Raw genomic sequence first — 24374 nt, 5'->3', positions numbered from 1 at the left:
CATGTAGAGAAGACAGAGTCCTTACAAGAACTGAAGTCATTGCATGTGGTGGTGTGAGCTGGAGGTGTGGATCTATTGTCAGCATCACTGTCACATCAAGTCTCAGTCCTTGCTACCCTGGGCTGACTGGAGGGCTTCCCGCGTAACAGAGAAAGGTGCCCAGGTGCATTTGGGGCCCAGTACCAGCTCATTCAGTGGCACACCTTATAGAGCTCCCCTCCTGTGAAATTCTCACCTTCTCCTGTAAGGTTCTCTGAGGGCAGCAGTCTCTGTTCCAGTTTAGGGTGCTCAGGTTTGCAGCTGATTCCACTGCCCTCCCGGGGTGCAATGCTTGTGCACTGTCTTGATTACTGCAGCTTTCTAGCAAGTCCTGAAGTCAGTCCTCCAGCTTTGTTCTTCTTCATCATGTTGTTGGCTGCTCCGGGTCTTTTGCCTCCACGTATAAACTTTAGAATCAGTTTGTCAATATCTGTAAAATAACTTAATGAGAGTTTTATTAGAATTGTGTTGAATCTATAGATGGAGGTGGGAAGAACTGACATCTTGACAATATTGAGTCTTCCTATCCATAAGTATGGGATAACTCTTCCTTTATTTAGTTCTTTGATTTCTTTCATCAGCGTTTTATAGTTTTCCTCATAAGAGTTTTTAACTCTCAGACTCGTCCACAACTAGCCTCCAGCAATTCATCAACTAAGTTCACATTTTCTTACTCTGGCACTGGTTCCTATAGAGGTTTCTGCTCCTATATGTTGTGATTCTCTGTATATGCCTGTCTGTCTCTCCAATTTTGGGATCAGTGGTTTGCCTATGACCTCACTTATCTTACTGATCAAAGAGTTGTGATTTATCAGTTAGTTCAGCCTTTTACTTGTTGTTAGGATGGAGTGGTGATGCCCAAGCTCCTTATGGGGAACCAGAAACTGGAAGTCAATACCCTCCTTTTTTCTTTTAACTTTGTGCAACCATATCTGTCTAAACCCTAAGTGTATTTCTCTGTGAACATCATATAGCCAGCAAATAGTGGTCAGCAAGTCTGCAATTGATGCATCTTTGCATCTCTATTCAGCCCACTTTGTCTCCTATGTTGGGGATTCTCTGTGGAGTGGGATGAATCATCTGGGGATTCACAACCAACTGATTCCATCTCCCATGGCCAAATCCATTGCTCTTTGATCATGGTTCTATGTAGGGCTCTTGAGGAGTCTCTTTCTGTTCCGAGCCCATTTGCTGTAGGTCCCTCCCTGCTTGTTGCTGAGGTAATAGAACAATTCTTGTCTAGATATTAGTGATTTTGAATGGCTGAGCACATTCAAGGCTTTGGTCGGTTATTCGTATTTTGTGGAAAACTCTATAGAAATAATCTCCAAAGTAGAGATCCTGGATGATGAGACATTCAGATATTTAAATATGTATTTGGAGTTTGGGGAGAGATATGGAGACACAGGGGCTTGGGGACTCTTAAGCATGACCACCCTCTGCCACACCCTTGCCCCTCAGTTACCCTCTGTTTACTGACTACCTGTTTCACTTGGGTCCTTGACTGGTCTTGCAACAGGGAAACCAAACTTGGTGCCAAGGTGAGCATCACTCGGCCATGCTATAAGCAGAGCCCAGCTCTTTGGCATCCTTTCTGCCAATTCATAGCTTGATAATGGATGCCACGAGGCACATGGCATTTTCTTATGTGATTCAGCTTCTTTCTCTTTTCTACACATATCACTTATCCATTTAGCAAGTGTGTTTTGAGCACCCACTATATACCAGGCACTGTTCAAGGTGCTGGGGATTGAACAGTGAACCAGAGAACAAAACTCTGGAGATACTCACTCTTTATTTCTAGAGCTGCCGGATTTGAGTCTGGGAATGTGAGAGGAGGAAGCTCCACCGTGCACCTGCCCACTGCCTCAATGGGCTTCTCTCTCCACAGATGCCTTTGCTCCACCCCATCCCGTCTCTCCTGATACTCAGTCTCCGACCCATTAATCTGCTTTTGGTTCACTCCCTCTTGTCTGCTTGCCTCTTTCTGTCCCTGCAGTCTTTGTCTTCTCACCTGCCAGAGAGCTTTGTTCCTCCTTTTGTGCCCTTCTCTGCAAGGGGACATTTTCCCTCTTCTGTCACGCTGTGTTCTCAATGCCATGGTGTTCTTCTTCTCTCCCTGCTTTATTAGAGAACAAAAGCTATTTCACCTGTTGCTCAGCCAGATGCTTTTTGTGTGTGTGTGTTTGGGGCAGGGAGATGAAGGTTTTTTGTCCTCTTGTATTCTCTCCTCACTTCATCATCTTGCTTTGATGTATTCTTCACAAACATTTCTTGTGAAGTAAATATTTCCTCTCCTTGAATTTTATCTCCTATTTTTGAGGGACAGTCTACCTTTGGTTAACACCCAGAGCCCTGGAGTCTCTCCCTCTCTGCCCTCACCTCAAACCACTGCATCTATCCTGGCTCTGCAAAAATTTTGAGATTGAAATAATTTTTTCTTTGAATAATTTTCCCAGCATCCAGCTGTAGTTATCAAAAATTTAAATTCTGAATCTTTCAGGTCCAAGGATTGGATAAACTCAAGAGGTGTGAACTGTGTTTAATCAGATCCCTTTTGTTAAAAGTAGATGGAAGAGGTAAAACATTCCTTTAACTACTTTAATTAAACTTTCGGCCTTTCTAAAGAGACTTTGGCTGCTGTAGCCAAACAGCTGAATTATACTCTGGGTGCAGGACAGAGATGATTCAATATTGAAGTTGCAACATCAGCACCAAAATTTCCCTATTTTAGTGGTCAGAAATTTGGGCAGGAGAGAAATCAGTATGGCACATAATTCAACCAACCACTTGTTTTGACTTTTAAAAAATTTCCAAGTCAAAATGTCATTTGTTTGCCTCTGTTAGAGGTACTTTTCCTGCTAACCTTTGGGAGAACTTGTGTGTGTGTGTGTGTGTGTGTGTGTGTGTGTGTGTGTATGAAAATACATCATCTGCAGTCATTTTTCTTTCTCCATATTCACTGTCCATTTCTATGTACAGGAAATTCCCCTGGCAAAATGAGGAGACAGTTTCTCAAATTTCTGGAACCTGAGTACTTCAGTCACTAGCATGATAAACATATTAATCAACAGGTGTCAATAGACTCTGGAACTATTGTTTGTAAAGTGTTAGCTTCATCACTGATGGCAACAAATGCCTCTTCACGCAGCTTTCATTCACTTCAGTAGCCGATAATAGCTGTCATTTATTAACTGCCTACTGTATACTTATGTCTTTATACACATTATCTCTGATCCTTTCAATAACTCTGCTGTGTAAATGGAGGCACCTGGATCCTGGACTTGAATTCTAAATATCCTGTCTCCCCATAGCCTGATTAATCAAGTCAAAAAAAGAATAGCGTATGTTTACACTAAACTTTTCTTTCTCTAGTAAAATACTACTTTACTACCAAAGCTGAGAAAAAAATCTCAGCTAGTTTTAATGTAAAATTTAAATATTTATGTAGAAGTTAAAGCAAGGTTAAATTTTACCAAAAAAAAGACATTTTAGTGTAAGTAGATACCATTCTCACTAATATTTAGATATTATCAATTCCTGGCTTGCTTTCTAGACCATGTAGAGAATAGTCTTCTAATCTACCCTAGATATTTTCTTGGAACAAACAGTCCTTTAAGGCAAGTACATATATGGCTTTATCTCCAAGGCTTCAGCCAGTAGAGTATTAACAGTACTTATAAGAGGCTTTTATTTAATCCTTATTTATTCTCTAAAAAGTTAGTTCTATTACCATTGGCTTACACATCAGAGAAAAAGGCTCTTTTTATCTTTTTATTGTCTCTTCTTCTTTACCATATAGCAGGGCAAAAAAAAGGAGAGAAACCTTTTCATAACAGGAAATTCATTGTCTGGTTTTTATTTCCTCTATCAATTAGCTTATAAAATTTCTCTAACTTCAGAGCTCTTGAAATCCACACCCCTACATTATAAACAGAACTAAGAATAAAATTATACTTTTCAGTACAAAATGTAATATAGGTTCGTTGCAGAAAATTTAGAAAATTCAAATAAGTATCAAGGATAAAATAAAATAATTTGCAATCCTTCCACTTAAAAAACCAGTTAAAATTCTGCTGTATATTCTTCTAGTTTTTTTAATGAATAATGCTAGTTTTTTAAAAAAATGTATTTCTGTTCTATATACTATCTTAAAGTGATTAAAATAAGAAAAATATATTTAATATTCACCTTCATTATTTTATGTCCAACTTCTTCATTTTTGTGTGTGTGGATTCTAATTTCCATTTGATATTATCCTTCTGCCTGAAGAACCTTTTTTAACATTTCGTGTAGCACAGGTTATTGGCAATAAATTCTCAGCTTTTGTTTGTCTGAAGGTCTTTATTTTACCTCCATTTTTGAAAGGTATTTTTACCGGACATAAAATTCTGGGATGCAGGGTTTTTTTTCAGTATTTTAAGGTGTCAGCACATTGTCTTATGCCTTGCATAGTTTCTAAAAAGTCTTCTATGATTCTTATCATTGCCCCTCTGAATGTAGTGTTTTTTTTTTTCTCACTGCCTTCAAGATATTTTCTTTTTTTTTAATTGTTATGTTTTCTGTTAACTTTTTTTTAATTGAAACATATTGATCATATATATTTGTGGGGTACAGAGTTGAATATCAATACCTGTGTACAATATGTGGTGATTAAGTCAGGATTTAGTATATTCATGATTACAAGACATAATCATTCTTTGTGACCCTTTACCAATTTCTCTCTAACTCCCATCCTCCTCCCCCTTTCCCAGCTCTAGTAGCCTCAGTTCTGTTCTCTCCTTTTGAAAGTTCAATGTATTATCCTGCTTATTGCATCTTTCTTTTTTAAAAAATTTATTTGGGGTTTTTTTTTTTTAGCTCCCGCTTATGAGTGAAGACATGCAGTATTTCTTTTCCTGTGACTGGCTTATTTCACTAAGAAGTTATTTTCTTTATCTTCAGGTTTCAGCAGCTTGATTGTTATGTGTTTGTGTTTGTTTTGGGTGGGGTTGGGGGGAGAGTTATCTGCTTGGGACTCTGGGCTTTTTGAATCTGAGACTTGTCTTTCATTACTTTTGGAAAATTCTTTGCCATTATCTTCAATTTTTTTTTTTTTTGCCTTGTTTTCTCTCTCTCTTGTTTTTCTGGGACTCTAATTACACATATGTTATACCATTTGATATTGTCCCACAGCTATTGGAGGTGCTATTCTGTTTCATTTACTCCTTTTTATCTTTGTTTCACTTTGGATAATTTCTTTCTTTTTTTTTTTTTATTTACTGTTTTTTTGAAAGTCAGATATGATGTATTGGATAATAGGAATTACGTTTAAAAGATTTTATTTATTTATTTATTTATTTGCTATGAATATTCATGAGATACAAAGCTGATTGTCACCCCTCGAGCCCATGATGTGAGGGCCAGATTCATACTGGCAGCATACCCTTTACCACAAGTTGCATTTGTATCCCATGTCTCACACCCAATTATCCCCAACCTCCCTCTCCCTCTCCCCCGCACTCCACTTTGTAGCCCAAGGAATGTTCTCTCCTTCTGCAAGTCCAACGCACTACTGTGGCCTTTCTTTCCTTCTTTTTTTCTCTCTTAGCTCCCACATATGAATGAGCACATGCAGTGTTTGTTCCTCTGTGCTTTGCTTATTTCACTCAACATAAGTTTCTGAGGCTCAACCATGTTGTTGTGAATGGGAGTATTTCATTCTTTTTTATGGCACAGTAGTATTCCATGGTGTATATATACCACAGTTTCTTTATCCAGTCATCCATCAATTTGACATTTAGGTTGGTTCCATGTCTTGACTATCGTAAACAGAGCTGTGATGAACATGGGAGTGCAGGTATCCCTTTGATGTGATGATTTCCATTCCTCTGGGTATATACCCAGAAGTGGGATTGCTGGATAGTATGGAAGATCTGTCTGTAGTTGTTTGGGAAAACTCCATACTGTTTTCCGTAGTGGTTGTACTAATTTACAGTCTCACCAACAGTGCAGTAGTGTTCCCGTCTCCCCACACCCTCGCCAGCATTTGTTATTCACTGTCTTTTTGATTATAGCCAGTCTAACTGGATGAGGTGGTATCTCAGTGTAATTTTAATTTGCATTTCCCTGATGACTAGTGATGTTGAGCATTTTTTCATGTACCTGTTGGCCATTTGTATGTCTTCCTTTGAAAAGTGTCTATTCAGCTCCTTTGCCCATTTTTTAATGGGGTTATTTGCTTTTTTACTGTATAATTGCTTGAGTTCCTTGTATATTATGGATATTAATCCCTTGTCAGATGCATAGTTAGCAAAAATTTTCTCCCACTCTGTAGGCTGTTGTTTCACTCTGTTGGTTATTTCCTTTGCTGTACAGAAGCTTTTTAGTTTGATATAGTCCCATTTGTTTATTTTTTCTTTTACTGCTTATGCTTCCAGGCTCTTGTTCATAAAGTCTGTGCCCAGACCTGGTTGCTGAAGTGTTTCACCTATATTTTCCCTTAGTAATGTTACAGTTTCAGGTCTTATACTTAAGTCTTTAATCCATTTTGAGTTGATTTTAGTGTATGGTGAGAAGTGAATATCTAGTTTCATTCTTCTGCATATGGATGTCCTGTTTTCCCAGCACAACTTGTTGAAGAGGCAGTCTTTTCCCCAGTGTCAATTTTTGTTGCCTTTGTCCAATATCTGATGGCTGTAAGCCTGAAGGGTGATTTCTGGGTTCTCAATTCTACTCAACTGGTCTGAATATCTATTTTTATACCAGTACCATGCTGTTTTGGTTTCAGTAGCTTTGTAGTATAATTTGAAGTCAGGAAGTGTTATGCCTCTGGCTTTATTTTTTTGCTCAGGATTGCTTTGGCTATTTGGGGTCTTTTGTTGTTCCATATGAAGGGTAAGATTGTTTTTTCCATTTCTGTGAAGAATGTCATTGGTATTTTGATGGGGATTGCATTGAATCTGTAGATCACTTTACATAGTATAGACATTTTCACAATGTTAATTCTTCTAATCCAAGAGAATGGAATATCTTTCCATCTTTTTGTGTCTTCTTTAATTTCTTTCAGAAGTAGTTTGTAGCTCTCATTGTAGAGGTCTTTCACCTCCTTGGTTAAATCTATCCCTAGGTATTTTATTATTTTTGTGTGACAATTGTAAATGGGCTTACTTTCTTTATTTCTCTTTCTGTTAGTTCATTATTTGAGTATATAAAAGCAGCTGATTTGTGGGTATTTATTTTATATCCTGCAATGTTACTGAAGTTATTAACCAGCTCTAGGAGTTTTTTGATAGAGTCTTTAGGGTTTTCTATATATAGTATCATGTCATCTGCAAATAGGGATAGTTTGACTTTGTCTTTTCCAATCTGGATTTCCTTTGTTTCTTTCTCTTGCCTGATTACTCTGGCTAGTACCTCCAATACTATGTTAAATAGAAGTGGGCATCCCTGTCTTGATCCTGTTCTTAAGGGAAAGGCCCTCAGTTTTTCCCCACTCAGAATGATATTGGTGGTGGACTTGTCATAAATAGCTTTTATTGTGTTGAGATATTTTCCTTCTATACCTAATTTGTTGAGAGTCTTTATCATGAAGGGATGTTGAGTTTTGTCAAATGCTTTTTCAGCATCTGTTGAGATAATCATGTAATCATGTAGTCTTTGTCATTGAGTTTGTTGATGTGATGTATCACATTTACTGACTTTCATATGTTGAACCATTCTTGCATCCCTGGGATGAATCCCACTTGATCATAGCGTATAATTTTCTTAATATGTTGCTGTATTCTGATTGCTAATATTTTTTGAGGATTTTTGCATCAAGGTTCATCAAGGATATTGACCTGTAATTTTCTTTTTTTGTTGTGTCTTTATCTGGTTTTGGTATCAGAGTTATGTTGGCCTCATAGAATGAGTTTGAGAGAGTAGCTTCTGCTTCAATTGTTTGGAACAGTTTGAGGAGAATTGGTATTAACTCCTCTTTAAAAGTTTGAGAGAATTCAGCTGTAAAGCCATCTGGACCCGGACTTTTCTTTGTTGGAAGACTGCTAATTACTGCTTCAATCTCCTTGTTTGTTATTGGTCTGTTCAGGTTTTCTATGTCTTCTTGGTTCAGTCCTGGTAGTTTGTATGTGTCTAGAAACTTATCCATATCTTCCAGATTTTCATATTTATTGTCTTACAGTTGTTTTAATAGTCTCTAATGATTCTTTGTATTTCTGTGATATCAGTTGTAATGTCTCCCTTTTCATTTCTGATTTTTGTTATTTGGGTCTTCTCTCTTCTTTTTTTTGTTAACCTAGCTAATGGTTTGTCTATTTTATTTATCTTCTCAAAAAACTAACTTTTTGTTTTGTTGCTCTTTTCTATTGTTTTTCAGATCTCTATTTCACTTAGTTCTGCTCTAATCATAATTATTTCTTTCCATCTGTTACCTTTAGGTTTGGGTTGTTGTTGTTTTTCAAGTTCTTTGAGGTGTAGTATTATGTTGTTTATTTGAAGTCTTTCCATTCTTTGGATGTAAGCATTTATTGCAATAAATCTGCCTCTTAGTACTGCTATTGCAGTATCCCACAGGTTTTGGTATGATGTATCTTTATTGTCACTAGTTTCTAGAAATTTTTTGATTTCCTGTTTAATTTTTTCTTGGACCCATAGGTCATTCAGGAACCTATTATTTAGTTTCCGTATATTTATATAGTTTCCAGAGTTTTGCTTATTATTATTTTCCAAGTTTAGTCCACTGTGGTCTGAAAAAATACTTTGAATGATTTCAGTTTTTTTAAATTTGCTGAGACTATTTTTGTGACCTAATATGTGGTCTATCCTGGAGAATGTTCCATGAGGTGATGAGAAGAAAGTATATTCTTTAGTTGTTGGGTGAAATGTTCTGTATATATCTGCCAGGTCCAGTTGGTCTAACATGGAGTTGAAATCCTGTGTCTTTTTGTTGATTTGTTGCCTGGAAGATCTGTTCCATACTGAGAGAGGGGTGTTCAGGTCACCCACTATTAACGTATTAGGGCCTATTTCTTTCTTTATGTCTAAGAGTGTTTGCTTTATATATCAGGGTGCTCAAGTATTGGGTGCATATGTATTTATGATTGTTATGTCTTCTAGCTGGATTGATCCTTTTATCATTATATAGTGGCCTTCTTTGTCTCTTTTTATGTTCTTTGCTTTAAAGTCTATTTTATCCAATACAAGAATAGCTACTCCTCCTCATTTTGGGTTTTCATTTGCATGGTATATCTTTTTCCATCCCTTCACTTTTAGTCTTTATGTGTCTCTACATATGAGATGGGTCTTTTGAAGACAGCATATACTTGGGTCTAGCTTTTTAATCCAACAGTCAATCTGTGCGTTTTGAATGGGGAGTTTAATCCATTCACATTTAGGGTGGTTATTGACAGATATTGTTTAGTTCCTGTCATTTAATTGCTTTTTGTTTAGATGTCTTAAGTATCTTTTGATCCTTACTTCTCCTCTTATTTCTCTTCTTCAATGTTAGTTGGATATTTGAGGTGGCATGATTTAGCTTCTTGCTTTTTCTCACTGGCATTTTTGTTTTAACAGCAGGTTTTGCTCTTTCTTGTGTATCCAGGGTAGTGACATTCATTATTCAGATTCCAGATACAGGACTCCCTTGATAATTTCTTGCAGGGCTGGTCGTGTGGTGGTGAACTCCCACAGTTTTTGTTTGTCTGAGAATTACACAATTTCTCCCTCATTTCTGAAGGAGAGCCTTGCTGGGTAAAGAATTCTTGGCTGTCAATCTTTTTCTTTTAGTGTTTTGAATATATCATTCCACTTTCTTCTGGCCTGTAGGGTTTCAGTTGAGAAGTCTGCTCTTAGTCTGATAGGGGTTTCCTTATAGGTGACTTGATGCTTTTCTCTTGCTGCTTTTAGAATTCTCTCTTTGTCTTTGAGCTTTGCAAATTTGACTATAATATGTCTTGGAGAGGATCTTTTTGGATTGAATCTGTTTGAGGATCTTTGAGCTTCCTAGATCTGGAGGTTTGCATCTCTCCCTACCCCTGGGAAGTTTTCTATTATTATTTCCTCGAGTAGGTTTTCAATACCTTTTCCTTCCTCCTCCCCTTCTGGAATACCCACAATTTGGATGTTAGAGCACTTGAGGTTGTCTGCTATGTCTCTTAGATTTTCCTCATTATTTTTAATTATTTTTTTCTTTTTTTGTTGTTTACCTTGGTTATTTCAAAAAGACCATCTTTGAGATCTGAAATTCTTTCTTCTGCTTGCTCTAGCCTGCTGCTTAAGCTCTCTGTTGTGTTTTTTATTTCAATAAATGAATCTTTCATTTCTAGGAGTTCTGCTACATTCTTTTTTAAGGTATTAATCTCTTTGTAAATTTCCTACTTCATATTTGGGATATTTTTTCTTGTTTCCTTGTATTCTCTAGTTGAGTCTTCTTTTATCTCTTCGAGTTTTCTTAAGATCATTTCTCAGAATTCTTTTTCAGACATTTCAAGGATTCCTTGTTCTATGGGGTCTGAAATTTGAGCATTACTATTTTCCTTTGGTGGTGTCATATCTTCTTGTTTGTAGTTCTAGTATTTTTTCATCGATGTTTGGTCATCTGGTAGAGGACTTTCTTCTTCTGTTACTCTGGTGTTGGCTATGAGGATAAAGATTTCCTCCTCTATTTGCAGGCTCTACTGGTGACTCTTCTTATATCAATGTAGTCAAGTAAGCGGCAGGTTGCCCGTAGAGTGGCCCTGGCTGCTACTGTGGTGGTGAACTGTCCTTGTGGTGACAGAAGATGTGGCAGTATCTGTATTACACCACCTTGGCTCCTGTTCTAGCTTTCCATGGCTGTAGACTGAGCCCCTGGTACTGTGCAGGTCTCAGCTCACCTCGGTGCGTGCTGGGCTGTGTGTGTTTCCCTTCCTCCCAGGGCCTTAGACTGGGCCCCAGTGCCAGAAGGGTCTGGCCTCAGCTCACCTTGGTGGCTGCTGGGCTGTGTGCACTTCTCTCCAGGCCTTAGACTCCAGTTTGGATAATTTCTATTGGTGTATATTGAAATTTACTAATTCTTCCCTTAGCTACTTCTGTGTTTGCATATGACACTTTGATGTTTGTCATGCATGTTGTTCACCATTTCCACTAGATCCCTTTAACATGTTAATTATAGTTATTTAAAAGTCCCTATCTGCTAGTTGCAGTATCTGGGCCATCTTTGAATCTGGGTCTGTTGATTGTTTTATCTCTTGACACTAGGTTTTGTTTTCCCCCACCTCTTGTATTTTTGTGTGACTCATAATTTTTTTTTAAATGGTAGACATAATGTCTAGAAGAATAGAGAGACCAAAGTAATTATCATCTATGCCTGACAATGGGCACACCTCTTCTTTGAGGCCATTAGTGTGTGTGTGGATGGCAGGGGGTGGGGATTGAGTCAATTAGGAATTGAGCTGGGTTTAGATTTTGTTGTTGCTATTGTCACCTTTAGTGTATCACAGACTTTAGTGGATGGCTGCTGTTACCATGTGCTTAGAGACTGGGGTGCCAGAGGGATTTTCTAAGTATTCATGGTCTGTCCTCAGCTTTCCGCTGTCCCTACACACCTGCACCACAAATTAGATCTCTCTCTATCCTCTTGTTCCTACTCCAAGGGTAGAGTTCCATTGCTTGTTCTTCTGTGCATGTCTTGTTATAAGAGTATGGGGTATCTTTGTTGTCCTGGTCCGGTATCAGTCTTAGGCAAGCCTCATGTGCCTGAACCTTGGGATCAAGGCTTCTTAGCATTCCAGCCTTCCCCCCAGCAGTAGCAGACCTCTGCTTTGGAGCAGTGCAGGATCCTGGACACAAGCAGATTTCCTGCTCCTACACTAGGGACAGAAAGTTTTGGCTTCTATCCCCGCCCTGAGCAGTAATGGCTGTTTGCCTGTGTCTGGGGGTGAGAGAGTTTTGTACTCCAAACCCCAGAGACAAATAGGCTTGCTTCTATTCCTCCTCCAGAAGCAATAGACTTTTGCCTAGTCCTAGGTGCCAGAAGCTTTTTGCTTTGTAAGAGAGGGCTCTGGGGAAGAAGACAAGGCTTGCACTTGTCTCCCAGCAGCAGCTAATCACCTCCTGTGTGTCTTGCAATAGAGGGTGTCTTTATCTCCTACCCTGTCCCCAAACTTTCTCGTGGGCAGTCAGTGGGGGGTCTACAGAAAAGAGCTTGAGAGTTAGTACAAACTCTCCTGTGTCTGAGGCTCAAAGCTGTTTCATATTGACACACTCGGCCTTTAAGAATTTTTAAATTTGAGCTGATTTCTTCTTATCTGCTTTTATGGAAGCCACCTCTTTCTCCCCTGCTTTGCCAGAAGTGAGGGAGCTGATGGGTACTGTCTCTCCCTGCATGGGCTTATGACTCTTTGGAATTCAACTTACTTAGTTGCCTTGTGACCTCAGCTCTCAATGGGCTCAAGAAAAGTTATGGTTTTATACGTTATCCAGCTTTTTCTCATTGTTCAGGTAGGAACATTCTCCTGTGATTTTCTACATCTAGGCAGAAGCCAAATTCTGCTTCTTATTTCATAATCTGAATTTTTTACCTAACAGAACACTGTGAAATATTTTCAGTTTAATGGCTCCTTAATATTTCATTGTGAGGATGTATCATAATTATTTTTGATGAACACTGAAAGATTTTTCACCCATTTCTTAATCATTATAACAATGCTATGATGGACAGCTTTGTACATAAATCTTTGACCATAGCTACGATATTTTTCCTTTAGCTAAACTCAGAATTGCTGAGTCAAATAATATATAAAACTCTCAGCTTTTGATACCCATAGTCATTGAATTTGGAAACCTTTGTTACATGTTTGGAGCCATTTGCAACATTGCCTTTTAAAAGATATATAGTGTTATTTTCTCTACAACTCTAAATCTACCCATGGCCAAGGACAAAAATACTACATCTTCATTGCCCTCCTATTTTTGTTGAAGAGAAAGATCTGACACAGTGGAGACCTGCCCACTTTCCTGTACAGAATCCTCCTGCCTCTCACTGGAAGAAAAAGGTGGACTGGTCACAAAATCCAGTGTCTAGATAGGCACATGAACAGATGGGCGTGTTACACATTTCTTATTCTTCCTTTCTCCAGTGCTCTGAGTGGGGACATGTTACTCCATAAGTAATAATAGTCACCTTAGTGCTGGTTTGCTCTATGAAACGCTCGTTTTCTAAAGAATCCAGCCAACACTAAGCTGGAGAGAGAGTAGTATAGAAGAAAAAGCTGTTTAAACAGGAGGCGTCTGAAGCCACAAATGCTTATATTTAAAGTAAGAAATGACTGTTTAACTAGAAACAAACCCATGATTTGCAGTCCAACTTGTAGTTCTTTCTGTGAAATGATTTGCAAGGTTAATGTCCTTGTGACAGCTATTTTGTCAAAATATTAAATGAAGCTGTGTCCCTTTTTAAAATTGAAAGAGTGTGATTCATACACATTTGTGAAATTTAAGTACATTTTCTCTGTGACTGATGCAAACTGCTGACGGCAATGTATTATGCAGACCCTTTGTCAGTTGACAGTTGCAGTGAAAATATTGTCTTAAGTAATGAATTTGTTGATAGCTGTTCCATTACCCAAAATGAATATTTAGATTAGTCATGTGCAGGCTGCCAGGTCAGAGCTACCAGGGAGCTTTTCCTTTGACATAATTTATTCTAATACCTCAGTCCCCATCTCACCATGTTATATCCTATTGAATGTGTCAAAGGATGATTAGGTTGAGAGATATAAGGTTTTGTTATAGGCACAATTTCAACAGAAGCTCTGGAGAAATTAAACCTTTGCTGAACAAACCAGGGTAGACATCTCAGCTGTTTTCTTTGTTCTTTATTGGTACAAAGAATGTCCAGAGACAGGGAAGGGCCCTCAACTAAGAGGCCACACCATGAGTTGCTTTGTGAATGGCACCAAGGAAACATCTTAAAAGTCACCCTTCCTTGAGTGCCTCATTTAGCTCTGTCACATACTCACTGACACCTCTCCAAAAAGTGCTGCTTGATGCTGCATTCACCTTCTATGTCCCCGGAGGTATTCTGAAGGTCAGAAGACAGACACACCATGGTGAGACTTGGTGATACCATTATATAAAGGAACAGATGTGGATTCAAAAACCAAGCTATTTTTTTAACTGTGTGAAGCACAGGCAGAATTATCATCTATGTGAGCACTGGATTATTTATTCAGTCAGTCAACACAAGGAGGCAGCTATGGAGAGGTAAAATATGATCCTGGAATCAAAAGATCCCAGTTTTTCCATTCTCTCTCTGAGATTCTGTTTCCACATCTATGAAATGGTGATAGTGATGATATCTACCTTACAATATGGTTGGGCGAGTAAATACTTGTATAATGTGAAAATACAGAGGAGACATGCAATAAATATTTGTGTTATTAACTACATGCACAGCACTATGTAGGAGCTGTTTTATTGGTGAAGACTTTAGGTTCTAAAGTGCTGTTCATATGTCATAGGTGGTTGAATGTTTATGGCCACTAATACCATCTGCTGGTGGGGAGCAGAGTTGATACCTTTTCCCACCCTGCTTTATTCATACCTATGAACTTCTTCAAATGGAAAATTTGTAAGTAGAGGCATTTCTGTTCTAAGGGGTATGGGAGATACAAAGGGGAAAAAAGAGATAGCCCTTGTTTTTATGAATCTTATAATTCAATTGGGAAGAAAAGACACATACTTATGAAACAGCCAGAGACCTCCAAGTTTGTATATGAAAGTGACACTGTAGTAGATGATGATGGTTAGAGCTGAAGGAATTCACAGTAAAGGAGGGCAGGGTGGAACGAGGTCTTTGAAGAAGTCTGCGTGGAAGTGACGGTCTTTTGTAACTGGCAGGGCGAGGGCTCCTCCTGACTGCTCCCCTTCTTTAGGAATGGAGTTCATCCATCTGTTAGGACTCTGTACTTCAGTAAATGTTTGAAGTTTTCTGTGTGTAGGTTTTATGTTTCTTGTTTGGATTATCTGTAGACATTCTGAAGTTTTTGTCCTTATCGTCAATGGGAATCACTGAATTTTTATCACTGACAGTGAGAGGGACAGCAAGAGGAAGCCCAGGCCTGACCTTTCCTCCCTAGCTATCCTAGGTTAAGAGCAGGAACTGTCAAGTTGCCCACACAAGTTGTAAAGTGCCACTGGGAACCGCCCATCTGGAGAGGATGTCACCTCATCCTGCTGCTGCCCATAGGCTGGCGGGAGGCAGGGCCAGTGGGGCCACCAGCCTCAGAACTGAAAGTTCACCTTCTTCCCTCCTTGCTTTTCTTAAAGAAATGCTTTCATGGGTTCAGAAAATTAAAAAATAAAAAGCGTAGGCTAACTCCCTTTCTGGGAAAAGAGCACCTTATTGCGAAGGGTGCTCAAAGAGTTAAATTCTTAGTCTAAAATACTAAAATTACAAAGATTAAAAGAGATGAATTCCTCCCAGAGTCGAGAAACCAAAGAAATCCATGTCAATCTCAGATGAGCAAAATCCTTTCAGAAATTGGCTTTGGACTGGCTCCCTGTCCAAATCATATTGCCTATTTCCCCATGAAACAATAACAAACCTGCCACACAGATAAAAAGAATCTTAGTGCTGAGATAATGTGATTTGTTAAAACATGTCCAGTGACTCAACTGAAGATTCTATCTCTTCTGCCATTTGGCTTTCTCTTATAAACCTACTCTTATCTGTCTTCCATTTTAAAGAAGAGAAAAACAATTATTCGGATGTTGTAACTATCAAGAGATTTAGTGAAACCATATATATATATATATATATATACATACATATATATGGTTCTTAGTTGGACAGAATTTGAAAGTCTGTTTATTTATCTTTACATATATATAAACACACACACATACTTTCAAATTCTGCCTAACTAGTTCTGCCCAACTAAGAACCTAGATTTTTGTGCTAATTAAAACTTTCACTTATACATCATATGTGACTGTAATAACCAACACTTCAGGCAAAAATGGGATGCTAAAAGTCTCAGAATCCCAAGTGGTGGTGAGGGGATTTCTGGATCCTGAAGGTCAAGGGTTTACAGAGAAAAAGAGGAATAGAAATTAGGAAACACCTTCTAGTAGGAAACACCTTCTAATGCAGGTGCTTGGGCAGAGAGAGATTTTTAAAACTGTGATGTCTGTATTTAATATGAAAACATATTTTTTTCTTTGTGCCTTTGCTCATTATTACCTGTACCAATTATCAGGAAAAGAGAAGGGGGTGGGGGGACTAAGATTTAAACCACTGAAATTTTGTATTGAAAGTTTGGGTACAGGTTGTGTTAGAAGAAGGGATGATAACTTGAGGCCTGAGGTCTTGCCTTCTTGTTGCTTCCATCATCTAACATGTCCCCACCTCCTCTGTGACTATGTATCACTATGAGCTGACAGTGCCTTGCACAGAAATAGGCAAACATGCTTTTAGGTGATTCCTCTAAGGTGCTCATGCAGAATCCTTTTGCTCTTAGAAATACAAAATCCTGATAAGCTCAGTATAAGTGTACATCTAATCTTAGAACAATCATAATAGCTTCCAGTTTTTATCTTATTATCTCGGTAACATTCTTTATCATACTGATTTCGGTGTATGGAGCATACTATGCACCAAACTCTGTTCTATGTGCATATAATTCATATCTCTCATATCTTTACACGTGGCAGAATCTGAGGCTCTGAGTTAGTAACTCAGTAACATTTGTAAATGGCAGAATTGGAATTTGAACCCAACTCTGTCTTGGTCCAAAAAATACATGCTCCTTCTGCTGAGCTGTGCTGTAATAATATTCGTGGGGAATATTATCTTTCTTCTTTCTCCACTTCACTCTATTGCCTACTTACTTTGCTTGTATGTTTTATATTTTATTGCAGTTCTGAGTTATTCAGAATAAGAAAGTATGCTTGCTTGTGAGTCAGTTACCTCCTGCTTAAAGCCTACTTAATAACTTCCCCTTGGGAAGAGTTACAACTGTTAACCTTCACGACACAGCCATGGTTATCGTATCTCTTGGTACATCCACCTTGCACTTCACTTTCTAGTCACGCCATTCCTCTCCCACTTCAGGCTGTTCCGTGACACTGTGCCTCTGCTCATGCTTTCACTGAGGCTTAGATTCTTGCTCCTCAAAGTGTGGTTCTGGGACCAGCAGCATCAGTATCATTGCTAGAAATGCAGAATCTCAAGCCCCACCCTAGGTCCCAAGTGATTCAGATGCACAGTGCTTTTTTTTGAGAAGCACTGACTTGTCCCGTTCTCTTTGTGGTTTTCACCTAGCAACATTTACTCATCCTTTAAAACTTACCTCCAGGAAGCTTTCAATATGTGGTCCAAGGACTCTGGGTGGCAGAGGAGAAGGGGTCCCCCAGACCCTGAAAGGGGGTCCGTGAGGTCCTCTCTTTCTCAACTGCACATCTGTGTGAGGCAGATTTTCTTCACAGACTTCAAGCAAGACAACATATTGCAACAGACTGGCTGCAGAAGCTGATGTGCGTCTAGCTGCTTCTCTTAAGCCAGACCGTCAGGAGATTTGAAAATATGTAAAACAATGACATTCTTCACACTCAATTTTTTTTGTTGCTTTGGAAAATATCATTCTTTTTCATAAAAACATGGTATTTATGTTAATATATAATAGGTTTAGTGTTGTTGTTTTAATGAATTGATAAATTTAATATTTATATTAACAAATACACAGATCTGTTTTATATGTAATACTTTATATATAATATGTAATTTTTTATTATTAACATATACTAATATTTAATGAATAAAATATGTCTCAGTTTTAATTTCCCATTCAGTAAATATCAACAGCTATAGCCCACACAAACAAAAGCTCTTTGGAGTTCTCAATATTTTTTAAATGTAAAAGGGTGCTGAGACCAAAGAGTTTGAGACCAATTATCCTAGGGTGAGCTAAGTGCTCCTCCTCCGCAGGTCTGTAGTATTGTGGGCGTGACTCACCTTTTTGTTTATCATTTTATATTAAAATAGTCTACTGTATAGCTCTCTCATTAGACCATACGCTCCTTGAGGACTCCACTTATCAAATTATGTTTCAGCAGCCTGGAGTTCTACCTCCCTTGTGCACAGCCATGACCAACAAACAGTAATCTTCTACAGTACGCATGCTGCCTTCAAAAGGGTGACCTTTGAAAGGATGACAAAAACATAGGTGGTCCCACAGGAGACATATTTAGCCTTGTCTGCTGCGAACTGACCTTGGGTGACTCCAGTGTGAGAGGAGGAGGAAGGCCATGTGTCTTCCCTATGAAAGAATCCCATGTTGTCAGACCAAATGCTACCACAAACAGCAGTTAGGGACAAAAACAGCCATGCAAAGCATCTGTCAGCTTGGCAAAGCCCCACCTCCTGCCCCCTTGGACACCCTGACAGGCCCCTGGCACGGAAGGCGTGCTGCAGCAGTATATTCTAAGGGCACAAGCAGCTCACTCTCTAGTCAGAATCCACCAACAGAATCGTGTCGGTGGCTGGGCACAGGATGCAGCAAAGCCCTAGGTAAGGACACCCTGAAGAATACACGCTGCTGGGAGGGGGCTGTGCAGTATTTCTAGCCAGTCCAAATGTTTCAAACACCACTCATTTTACTCGTGAAAAATCATTTCCCTTAACTATAAATTCTTTAGAGGTGATTGGAGGTAGATATAATTGAAGCCTTGTAATGGGCTGTATGTGAACTGAGCTTGTTAGATGCTAAATAAGCATGCCTGAAGAGTGGATCCCTGATTAGGGCACTTCATGTGTTAATGAACTGCCCCCAGGGTGAGGAATTTCTCTCTCTCTCTCTCTCTCTCTCTCACAGACACACACACACACACACACACACACACACACACACTCACACACACCTCTCACACTGTTTATTCTGCAGAATCTTCAAGTCAATTATAGGCAGTATAACAATATCAGTACGTTCAAATACACATAGTGGAGTGAAAACTAAATATAGTAGCATCTCACCTCTCTGAAACTCTGCTATCCAATAATTTAATTTAACTGGAATAAAACCAAGGATCTGTAAATAAATGAAGATAACCATCATAGCAGATACTGCCAGCTCAGGAACACACTCTCCTGCCAGCTACCCCACCTTCCCATTCTATTTCCCTGGACTCAATTCCTTTTATAAAATAGTAGCACATGAGCTTTTCCTTCTGGGAAACCCAGGCTTAGGCACTCATCACTATCAAGGAAGGTCAAGTTTTGTTCCATAAACTCTGATTGAGAAGGCAGATGAGTAATGATTTCCACATATGATTTAAAAGGAAAAAAAGTTTGGGTAATTGAACATGTTTACACACCCTCAACTGGCAGGAAAACTCAGTTATCTAAAATGATTGTCTTCTTGAGTTTTTACAGAACAGTTGTACTGAAGTGTTGTTGAATACTACAATAGTCATAGTTGAGAGGAAATCTGTCACATTAGGTTTTGTGGAGGAAACCAATTTTGAGCTGATTTGTGACTGCCTAGAGAACTTTGTAAGGACAATGCAGCTTGAATACAGGAATAGAAGCCATGTGATCTTTAGAAGGCCTGTGTGTGCGTGAGGGTCATGTCTTTTACATGAGAAATGAAGAAGCTGTGTTGTATCAGCCTGTTCATTTTTGCCCTCCACAAGAAAAATGGCCAGCCTACCTCATCAATTCAGCTGCATCAGCTGATATTGATCATGCAGGTGACTGAAATGACTTCATTGGCTTTCTTCCCACATACAGCCTAGCTGGCTGCTGTGAGTAGCTTATTATTGATGGTTGTTAGAGTTTGGGAATTAAACGTGATTCCCTGAGTGGGGGCGGAGGGTTGTATCTGTCAGTTGGTGATTATTCTTTCAGCACAGGACCCACATATGTGTAGGCTAGAACGATTAGGGGAGCATACATGTGCATACACATGCATACTCACTGCTACCTAGTATCACTGTAGGTCCTTTAAAACTCTTACTACCAAAAAATGTAGAGATGACTATATCATTTTTAAAAGGACCACTCTTTAAATTGAATTAAATTTTTTTACTTAAATCCTAGGCCAGATCCTAGCATAAACGAAGAAAATCAGTTAAATAACATCATCATCATCAAAGAAAACAGTAGCTACTCTTCAAATATATTGGGCTGTTACTCCTTTGGGGATTGATTATCTCTGAGAATTTGGTGAAAGTCATAGACTGAGCCTGAGAAAAATGGAAATATGCAAAATAGTTTGCATACAACTTCAGGAGTCCCATATTGAGAAAAGTGGTTATGTTTTCTCCTGGAGTGATCAATTTATCTCGGAGAGCGGGGATGAAAGTGGAATGCGGTTTTAAGGGTGACAGAAAGTGTAAATACAGCCACTTTGTTTAAAAAATTATTTTGCAAATGATTTTACTTCATTTTAGTCACCATGTACTACATACCATCAGGTATTGGTCTGTTGTTCATATAACTTAATGAGAACAGTTGATAACTAATAAAGAGGGGAGGGAGGGAGGACAGAGAGAGAGAAACAGAGACAAAGAATCTTAGGGACCCAGCATGACAGCCGGCGGCCTAATCAACCTAGATTTCTGTTGAGGGGAATAGAGAAGCTCTAAGTACCGAACAATTGGGAGGGGAAACTGACCTAATTGCTTTTGCCAAAGACAAATGGATCCTTACCCTCCATTCCTTCTAGTGCAGTTCAACAATTCAACTACTTACTGGACACCTACTGTGTTGTTGGGAAAATATAGGAAAATGGTCAGGGCCCCTCAGATGTTCAGAATCTTGCCGAGCATTTGATGTAAATAGGCACGTGTGCTCAGGTGTTCCTTGGTTATTGTCTAGTGTGATTGTGCATGTGCACCCAGGTGTCGTGGGTTGTGGACTTAAGTATGAAGGATGAGTGGCTCTGATCCACAGCCCCCCACCCCCGGGATGCCGTGCGAAGGCCACTACTGCTGCTGGAGGCTGCTGCTGCTAGTGCCCCTGAGACCCTCCCTGAGGCCACTGCCACCGCTGGACCTTTAAGCTGCTGCTGCTGAGGACTGAGCTTGTGCTGTCTGCCAACAGCTCCCGGAATCTTTCCCAGTTACCTAGCATGTGAGGGGTCTGAGGACCCAGCCTGGAGTATGAGGGGTCTCGGGACCCAGTCTGTACAATGAGCTTAAAGGATCTGAGCCCTAGCTCTGACAATATAAATGGAAACTTAGTATAACTGAAATAATAACTAAAATAATGAAACATTTTGGCTTTAGTTATGATTTACCTTACTTTACATGTGTGAATGAGCTTTTTCTGTACAAGAGCCCTGAACTAAGAACTACGGACAGAGCCCTGCCCTCAAAGAACTTGTCATCTACTATGATGGAAACAGGCTCTGAAAAAGGAAAAAGGCCTTTTACCCTTCATCACATCCTCTTAGCAATTAGCATACCTGGATATTTTCTTTAAGCACTTCTTTGTTAATGAGGTGGAAATAATGCTCTTTCTCTTGGAATTCTGAAATGATTGTGTTTATCTTTTCAAGTGCTGCTTAGTGAATTAATGCAAGCTGTTTGTGCAAAGACAAATTAAATTGAAATGGGTGGATGCAAGAAAACTTCACATTCAGATTTCAAAAGAAAATACAGCCAAAGGCAGAGAGACAAGAGAGACAATATGTCTCTTTCCCACTGCATTGCAAGGTTCCAAAGGAGATGCTTTTGTGAAGCAGTGGTTTGCCATCTCTGCTCCCTCCACTGGGGAGGAGATGCATCCAGAAGATGCAGATTATGCAACTAGATGTTCCAATTAAAAGGTTTTCTTCTACAGGAATGCTTATCATGAATAGCACAGGGGAGGTGATGTCAGGACTAATGGAGCATCAAAGCCGGATCTGGAGTGGTCTGATTACAACTTTCAGAGAATACTTCAAGCTCAGCAATCACAAATGTCTTCACTTAAAGACACTGCACACAAGAGAGGCAAAGCCCACGTTCAACTTAATTCAAAGAGTCTGGAAGATTTTCTGCAAAACTCCAAAGAGCTCCCCCATAAATGGGCTCCCATTTTCAGATCTGCATCCAAACACATCACATAATTCACACTCCCCCCGCCCCCATAGGCAAAGCCAGAGGGGACAGGGAAAGGGGGAGTGAACGTTCCATACATTTACAGTCTGCCAGGGCATGTCATTTGTCCTCTAAATAAATGTTTAGTAAGCATCCACATGATTTTTCCTGGTCCCCTGCAAGATGCAAAATTCGTAGAGAAAATGAATTTCTGGTGAAGCTTTAAGTGTTTAATCAAGATGCCAGTGACAGCTCATTTCTCATCATTACGACACAGGCAGGGCTGTAATTTCTTTCTCACCCATTGTGGTGTTTGCTTCTTTTCACATTTCCTCAGGCTGACCCCCTTGGAGGTCGACAGGTCATTGCCCCCTCCTTGACACTCCGATAGATTTCACTTGGAAGATCTTACACACCACCGTCTCTGGACTGCTGTGCTAAGGGTTAGCAAAGCAGTAGGAAAATGCTTGCAGAGAAAGAACAGGAATTTCTCTTTCATTCAAAGAAAAATGAGGGTTGTAAGATGCTTGTCACACCCAGATTTGAAAAAGAAGAAATCCCAAATCCTTTCTTCTCCATAGAAAAAATTTTTGGTCTCAAGGCTATTCTTAATGTTTCAGTTTTCTTTACTGTAATCCAGTTTATTGGAATGAGGATATTCTTCAAGGAGTTGAAGAAGTTGAAAGTTTAGTGCCCATATCTATATGTTTGTGTATTATGGCTGAAGCTTACTTGGATCGGGGCATTGTTCTGTGCAGTGGCATTTGATTGTGTGACAATGGACTCCATGTCCTGAACTAAATGGTGAAAAACATCTTCCCAATTGTTGTATTGGTGGTGGGACTGGAGGATTTCTGACATCTGTTGTGGACCTGTCCTTATAAACTCTCACCTTCAAGCTATAGAAAGCTGCTCTAGAATTATCTGTGAAGTGAATACAAATGCTTTTACTGTTGTGTTTTTGGCTAAAACATTTGGGTCTCTGGTTACAGATCTATGGTAGAAAGCCGTTATATTCCTTGGGTCATTCCTGGATTCATAACACCCCTTCTCTCCAGTCCTTACCCCTTTCTTTTTCTTCCTTGATTTTAGGATTCTTCTCCTATCTCAGTGTTCACAGAAAGTCTGAATGTTCGTAGGACAGAGAGGAAGCCACTCACATTTAAAACCAAGACCAAACCTGTTAGAGTGGTGGTTAATCTTAAATATATCAAAATTTTATCATTTTTGGCAATTCAGAGAATGACCTGAAAGCTCATGCTTAGAAATTTTTTACTTAAACTGGGGTAGGAAATGGAACAGAATAGAGAACCAAGAAATCAATCCACAAAACTACATCTAACTGCTCTTTAACAAAGGCACCAAGAACATGCATTGGGGAAAAGACTACCGCTTCAAGAAATGGTGCTGGGAAAACTGGACATCCACATGTAGAAGAGTGAAACTAGACATCTACCGCGCCATACACCAAAACCAACTCAAAATGGATTAAAGACTTAAATATAAGAGTGAAACTATAAAATTCCTAAAAGAAAACATAGGAGAAACACTTCAGGAAGTAGGACTGGGCACTTTATGAATATGACCCCCAAAGCACAAGCAACAAAAGGAAAAATAAACACATATAATCATATCAAACAAAAAAGCTTCTGCACAGCAAACGAAACAATTAACAGAGTGATAAGACAACCTATAGAATGGGAGAAAATATTGGCAAATTATACATCTGACAAAGGATTAATATCCAGAATATACAAGGAACTCAAACAACTTAACAATAAAAAAACCAAATAACCTGATTTAAAAATGGGCAAAGGAGCTGAATAGGCATTTCTCAAAAGACAATATACAAATGATTAACAGACACATGAAAAAAAATGCTCAGCATCACTCAGCATCAGTGAAATGCAAATCAAAACCACATTGAGATATCATTTCATGCCAGTTAGACTGGCAATTATCAAAAAGACAGAACAACAAATGTAGGCAAGGATGTGGAGAAATGGGAACCCTCCTGCACTGTTGGTGGGACTGTAAATTGGTGCAGCCATTATGGAAAATGGTATGGAGGTTCCTCAAACAACTATAGATAGAACTACCATATGATCCAGCAATTCCACTGCTGGGTGTGTAACCAGAGGAATAGAAATCTTCATGTCAAAGGGATACCTGTAGAGTATACTAACATTTATAAAGCAAATGTATTTCACAGGGCCTAACTTTTTAGAATTACACATGGAAATGTTAAGCTTGCAAAAGACAGGAAACTTTCCCTGGGCTAAACTGTTGTAGAT

General features: G+C 39.1%; 1 protein-coding gene across 1 annotated transcript in view; it reads left to right on the top strand.

Annotated features, from left to right (window-relative positions):
- Positions 1-24374, top strand: part of SCD5 (stearoyl-CoA desaturase 5) — a 142880-nt gene that overhangs the window by 108344 nt on the left and 10162 nt on the right. The gene's annotated exons all lie outside the window — the stretch shown is intronic.

Source organism: Cynocephalus volans, chromosome 9 (assembly GCF_027409185.1).
Source record: "Cynocephalus volans isolate mCynVol1 chromosome 9, mCynVol1.pri, whole genome shotgun sequence".
In the NCBI taxonomy this organism is placed as follows: Eukaryota; Metazoa; Chordata; class Mammalia; order Dermoptera; family Cynocephalidae; genus Cynocephalus; species Cynocephalus volans.
This window is presented reverse-complemented; position numbering and strand designations above follow the sequence as displayed.